This window comes from Trichechus manatus, unplaced genomic scaffold, assembly GCF_000243295.1.
Source record: "Trichechus manatus latirostris isolate Lorelei unplaced genomic scaffold, TriManLat1.0 scaffold00097, whole genome shotgun sequence".
Classification (NCBI taxonomy): Eukaryota; Metazoa; Chordata; class Mammalia; order Sirenia; family Trichechidae; genus Trichechus; species Trichechus manatus.
In genome coordinates this window covers 9151865-9158980 of record NW_004444033.1, presented here as the reverse complement: position 1 = coordinate 9158980, position 7116 = coordinate 9151865, and the positions used below count along the sequence as shown (strand labels likewise).

The 7116-nt window shown below is 37.4% G+C and overlaps 1 pseudogene; it reads left to right on the top strand.

The window, feature by feature from the left end:
• The first annotated feature begins 160 nt into the window (after window positions 1-160).
• LOC101359995 (BLOC-1-related complex subunit 7 pseudogene) lies at window positions 161-595 on the top strand (annotated as a pseudogene).
• The last annotated feature ends 6521 nt before the right edge of the window (window positions 596-7116 follow it).

The following is a 7116-nucleotide window of genomic DNA, read 5'->3' as shown; positions in this document are numbered from 1 at the left end:
GATTATTTGGCAGAAATCATGCAGGGAAGAAGGCAATGAGATGACATATATAAAACCTTGAAAGAAAAAAATTGCCAGCAAAGAATAATCTATCCTGCAAAACTCTCATTCAAATTGATGGTGAAATTAGGATATTTCCAGATAAACAAATTAAGGGACTAGGCTAGCTAAGGTGATGAAGACTGAAGCACTGGATTCGCAAGCGTGCTTTGGTCAGTCTGTGCAAGGGCTTCTTATCGAGAAGGTGAACACCTGTGGTACTGATGTGATCGTGCTCACCAAGCAGGTGCTGAAGGGCTCCCAGAGCTCCAAGCTGCTAGGTCAGGCAGCTCAAAACATGGTACTATGGGAAGATGCCATCTTGCACTCAGAGGACAGTTTGAGGAAAATAGCAATAATAACAACATAACCTTCAATACCAGCAAGAAGCTATTCAGAAGAATGCTGAGCAGTTATCAGATCTACAGGACCAGCTGAATCACCTGTTGAAATAGAATAGCATGTAACAGTGCAAAAACCTGATGATGAGGAGGAAATATCTTACTACAACCATCATGCTATGGGTTGATTTTCCACTTTCTTCTCCAAAAGCTGTTAGAAAAGATTTGTGATGATGTACAGTTTGTCCTGAACAGAAGCTAGGTGGCTGAATTTTGGAAGTACTTCTTGAATTGGACCAATCCATGTTCTTAGTGAAATTTTAAGTTGCTCTGTTTAGTTTGATATTAAAATAGAATTAAAAGATGTCTTCGTTTTTCCTATAGAACTCTTAATATGTTGAAAGTCATAATGCCTAAATTTTATTCTTAAGCAAACACTGAATAATGTTTTTAATCTAGAAATAGAGCTTCTAATGTGAACGTATAAGAGAGGTAATATTATTTTCAAAGACTGTTTTTTTCTTTTAATCATGCATTCAAGAAATATTTTAATTTTATGGTCACAGAATGGTGCTGGGTAATACCTGTTGTTTTCCTTTCTTTTCTAGTAATTCAGAGGAGATATTTATTTTATTTGTTGCAGCAAATTTTGGTTTAGCTTCAACTTAGCTTAGATGAGAACCAGCCTAATGGAATCATATCTGGCCAGCTGCAACCTTCTGCCTTTACCTGCATTCCTAAGGTTTCTTTGATGTTGTGACTCTTAAGATTAAGTGCCTTGGGTTCTCTTAGTAATTTTCTTTATCATCAGCACATTCATTTGTATGACATTATTGTGAAATGTGAAGGTAGTTGAGTTACTGTGATTGTGGCATAGGGTTGTGCCGTAAACTTGTGAAGACCCTATGTTTGTAGGCATTTACTATGTTTATTAGATTCATCTTGTTAAATGGCATAACCACTAGTCTATTGTCAAATCTGGATATTTTTTCTTTGTTTGAATTGAAAATGGGACTCTGTCTTCTTCTAGTTCAGTTCTTACTAATCCTGAGGAGGAAATATCTTACTACAGAGCTGACATAAAAAAATCATGCTTTCACTGAAAGAAGAGAAAGCAAATAAAAGTCCAATTTAATTCATATTGTGTATCACCAAGTCAACTAAGCAAATAAGTTTCCATTTATCTCTCATTATACATGTGTACATTTACTTAAGGTTAAAAAAATTAAGAGTGAAGAATTCGAAAATTCATTTATGCATTCATTCCACAAACATCTACTATAATTACAAAATGTTAAGGGGCTCAATTTATCTTTAAAAAGGGTTACCCAATTTAGAAAATAAAACAAAATCTAATTATGCAAGTATATAAGATGCAAATACTTTAACTGAAAAAAAATTAAAATGAAGGTATGGTGTCATTTTTTTCATGCTGGAAAAATGTTGAAAAAGCAGGGCTTGCTTACATTGTATCTGATAAAGTAAATTTCACAATCAAAATTTAAATAAAGGTAAAAGTTACATTAAAAAAAAAAAAAGAAATTAAGGGACTATGTAAAAACAAAACCAAACTTACAAGAATTATTAAAGGGAGTCTTTCAGTCTGAGAACAAACAACATCAGACCACGGGCTGAATCTAGGATGCAGGATCATACCAGCCAGATACTAACTAAGAAATGAACTCTCAAGGACGATCCAAAACCAAGAGAATTACAACCAGGAACCAGAGAGGTTAATCTGTAAATGACAACAACATCAGAACAATAAAAGAGGGAATAAATGGTGTAGGTATAGAAACTTCTAATGGAAAGGAAGGCAAGCCAAGACCAAGTAATAATAGACTGGTTCAAACCTAGGAAGATAAGGGAAATTTCAAGGTAACCACAAAGGAAGTTAACAAACCTACTCATGAAAATAAAGAAGAAAAACATAAAGTCTCAGCAAAAACAAAATCTACGAAAACAAAAGAAATAAGAAAAAATCCACAAACAAAAGGAATTCAGCACAGGAGAGTAAGAGAAACAAACAAAAGATAGCACCACAAAAAAAAGTACTACCAAATGACAGCAATAAATTCACACTTATCAATAATTACACTGAATGTAAATGGCCTAAATGCACCCATAAAGAGACAGAGAGTGACAGAATGGATAAAAAAACAGGATCCTCAACGCTACAGGCCCTAATACATGGCATTAACAGGATACAAAACAAAACTGGCAACACACCACCTCCAGAAGGTAAGCTAGATAACTGGGATCTTCTAAAAATTAAACACTTATGCCCATCAAAAGACTTCACAAAAAGAGTAAGAAGAGAACCTACAGATTGGGAAAAAAATTTTGGACATTTCAAGTTGGACAAAAGTCTAATCTCTAAAATCTACAAGAAAATCCAACACCTCTACAAAAAAGACAAATAATCCAATTAAAAATTGGGCAAAGGAAATGAACAGACACTTCACCAAAGAAGACATTCAAGTGACCAACAGACACATGAGGAAATGCTCGAGATCACTAGCCATTAGAGAAATGCAAATTAAAACCACAATGAGATACCATCTCAACACAGCATTACTGGCATGAATCAAAAAAACTGGAAATAACAAATGTTGGAGAGGCTGTGAAGAGATTGGAACTCTTATGCACTGCTAGTGATAATGCAAAATGATACAACCATTTTGGAAAATATGGCACTTCCTTAGAAAGCTAGAAATAGAAATACCATATGATCCAGCAATCCCACTCCGAGGAATATATCCTAGAGAAATAAAAGTCGTCACACAAATCGACAAATACACACCCATGTTCACTGCAGGATTGTTCACAATAGCAAAAAGATGGAAACAACCTAGATGCCCATCAATAGATGAATGGATAAACAAAGTATGGTACATACACACAAATGGAGTACGATCCAAAGATAAAGAACAATGATGAATCTGTGAAGCATCTCATAACATGGATGAAAGTGGAGGACATTATGCTGAGTGAAATAAATCAATTACAAAAGGACAAATATTGTATGAGACCACTACTGTAAAAACTCAGGAAAAGGTTTACACACAAAAAGAAACAATCTTTGTTGGTTATGAGGGATGGGGGTGGAGAATACTGAATAGACAAGAGGTAACTTTGGTGAAGGGTAAAACAGTATACAGTACTGGGGAAGCCAGCACAACCTGTACAAGTCAAGGTCATGGAAGCTCCATAGACACATCCAAACTTCCTGAGGGACCAAATTGCTGGGCAGAGGGCCGGGGGGACCATGGTATTAGGGAACATCTAGCTCAATTGGCATAAAACAGTTTATAAAGAAAATGTTCTACATTCTACCTTGGTGAGTAGCGTCTAGGGCCTTAAAAGCCTGTGAGCAGCCATCTAAGATACTCCACTGGTCTCACCCCTTCAGGAGCAAGGGAGAATGAAGAAGACAAGATACAAGGGAAAGAGTAGTCCAAAGGACTAATGCACCACAACTACCATGACTGAGTCCAGTACACCTAGATGGTGCCCGGCTACCACCACTGACTTCTCTGACCAGGATCACAACAGAGGGTCCCGGACAGAGCTGGAGAAAAATGTAGAACAAAATTCTAACTCACAAAAAAACACCAGACTTACTGGCCTGACGGATACTGGAGAAACCCTGAGAGTATGGCCCCGAGATACCCTTTTAGCTCAGTAATGAAGTCACTCCCGGGGTTCACCCTTCAGCCAAAGATTAGACAGCCCCATAAAACGAAACGAGACTAATGGGTCACAACAGTCCAGGGATAAGGACTAGAAGGCAGGAGGGAACAGGAAAGCTGGTAATAGGGAACCCAAGGTCAAGAAGGGGGAGTGTTGACCTGTCGTGGGGTTGTTAACCATTGTCGTAGGTTAATATGTGTACTATTTAATGAGAAACTACTTGTTCTGTAAACCTTCATCTAAAATACAATAAAAATAAATAAAAAAGAATATCTACTAACATGTTAAAAGCAGTAATTTCTGCTTTTTGTCATCTTATACTCCAACTCAAAATTAATCAATTAAAAGTGTGTTTACTCAGAAAGTTGCTCTGTATAGCAAAACTAACAAATTGCAAAATAACAAATAGAAATATTAAATAAATAAATAATAAAATACAAATAAGGCTACAACCAAGGGGCTCATTTGTTAGCAATTAAAGCCATTATCAATGATGTTGATTAAATTGTGTTTGATTGCAGCAGCTGAGGAAATGTGTCTAGAGAAAATAAACTTGTTTAAGACTATTAGCCTTTTGGTACGAATACTTGCTTGAAATGTTGAGGACATTGGGAGCAACATCAATAGATTAAAAAAACAAGGCAAATGATTTCATGTGTTTTTCCTTTTCTCTTGATGAGTCAACGGATGTTATTGATACCTCTCAGTTGTTGTTTATTCATGGAGTCAATGCCGAGTTTGCAGCGACCAAAGAAGTAGTCTCTATGAAGAGTCTGCCTGGAAAAACTACAGGCAAGAAAATTCTCAAAGAAGTTGATAAAATCTCTAATTAAGTACAAACTGAAGTGGAATTTCCTAAGATGTGTTACAGCTGATGCTGGTAAAAATATATGTGAAGCAGAAAAAGCCTTATTTGGACAAATTTACAAAGCTTATAAAACAGTAAGGTGTTAAAGCCTGTGATTATTTATTGTATTATTCATTAGCAGGTGCTTTACAGAAAATATTTGAATCTATCGTGTTATTGAACCAATAAGTGTCAAAAATGAATTTTATTCACTCTTGTGGACTTAGCTATCTTCAGTTCTATGAATTTTTGTCAGAAATGAAAGCTGAATATTCTGACTTTCCCTACCAAACAGCAGCTTGATGGCTTAGAAGTGTTAAAGTTTAATTTTGATTTGTTGAACTCAGGGCCAAGATTGAGATTTTTCTAAACAAAAGAACCACCCTCAACCACTATTATTAAACACTGAAAGTCTTTAGAAATTTTTTGCTAATTTTTAAGTGTGATGTGGTATGAAGAGTCCTTATCTTTAGAGATATATACTGACATATTAACAGATGAAAGAATATGATGTTTGGGATTTGCTTTAAAATGATCAAGGGAAGGAGCAGAAAGTGGGAGGGGTACACATGAAATAATATTGGCCATAAAATGAAAACCAGAGCTGGATGATATGCACATTCAATTCAATATACTATTCTCTCTACTTTTGTGTATCTTTGAAATTTTCCATAGTAAAAAGTTAGAAAAATAAATAATATTAATTATTATAACTGACAAGGAAATAAGTCACCTGATTGCAGGGCTTCCGACTGGTTCCATCCAGTTTGAACCCCTGCTGAGAATTTGCATTTCTAGCAAGTTCCCAGACAATACTAATGTTGCTGGTTAGGAACCAAGTTCTGAGAACCACTAGTAGAGCACCGGTTCTCAAAATTTACCATACATAAGAATCACCTGGGGATCTTGTTAAACTGTAGATTCTGATTCAATATATCTGGGGTGGAAATGCAAATTCTCAGCAGGGGTTCAAACCAGAATGAACCAGTTCAAAGCCCTGCCTGATTACAAGGTTGGTGAGTTGGCCTGCAAAGAGGTCTTACGAATCAAGAGACAATCAGAGTAGTCAATGAAGTTCTCAAAGTGGCAGCCAACCCTTTAGGGAGCTGGGAACCTGGGGAGCCCCTGGAAACTTTGGCTCTAGAGCTAATGAGCCATATGGGAGTTAAATCAAAGGGTCAGCAGGAGTGTGTCAAGCATATGATTTGGGGTGAACTCTCAGGGGGCAAAAATGTAGAGTCCACTGAGTAAGGAATGAGAAATTCTCTGGAAATCCTCCAGCCTTTGGAGAGTGAAGAAGTGAATTCCTCTGGGTTGGCCCAAGACCCAGCTGACTGAGAACAATGCAGTTGAAAGCCAAGTCACCCATGCCCTTCACTAATTTGCCTCTAGGAAGCAGATATGCAGGAACTCCAAACTTCCTTGGAGAAGTATGTGAAGATGGAGTAACTAACCCCCAAAACATTTACAAACTCAGAAAGGAGGGAAGAGGAGGTGGGTTTTGGAGGGCCCAGAAACTCGACTGAGGTCAAAGGAAGTCAAACTGCCTAAAGCAAGGATTCTTCTTCTTCTTCAGGCCACACATTCCTTTAAGAATTTAATTTAAACGGAAAAATAAGAGAGAAAATAAGTGTTCACAAACACAATTTTGTAAGTGATATCAAGGGATCCCCATAGCCTAGAGTCCATGAATCCCAGATGAAGAACTAATGGATGACAATCTTCTTACAGAAAGTTCACGGTGGACTTTGCAATGCCATAGCGGGTGAGAAGAGTGCTGTTGAGTGGAGTGTGCTCATTTCAGGGACAAGCCCAAGGACATCGGGGATGTTTCCCTGCCCTGGCAGGACATCCACGCAACTGTGAAGTACCAGATATGAGGAGATTTGCCTCAACAGAGATGTGTTGGCAACAGTCACTGAAAGGTTGAAGATAGCTGCTTGGCTTGAGGCAACCAAGCATTTAAAATTAGATCTCATTTAAAAGTATACTCAGCTACCTCACAGCTGTCATCTTCTCCCCACTCTCCACAACCACCATCAGTGAGATTTTCAGCATTCAGGTCAATTCAGCCAACATCTTACAATGTACTAGGACATGTGGGAAATGAAAAATGTTACTGAAACGTGGAGCCTAACACAGAGGCCCTCGTCTAGAGTGGGGAACGTGAATGGATCTTCCAGAAACCTGGCTCTG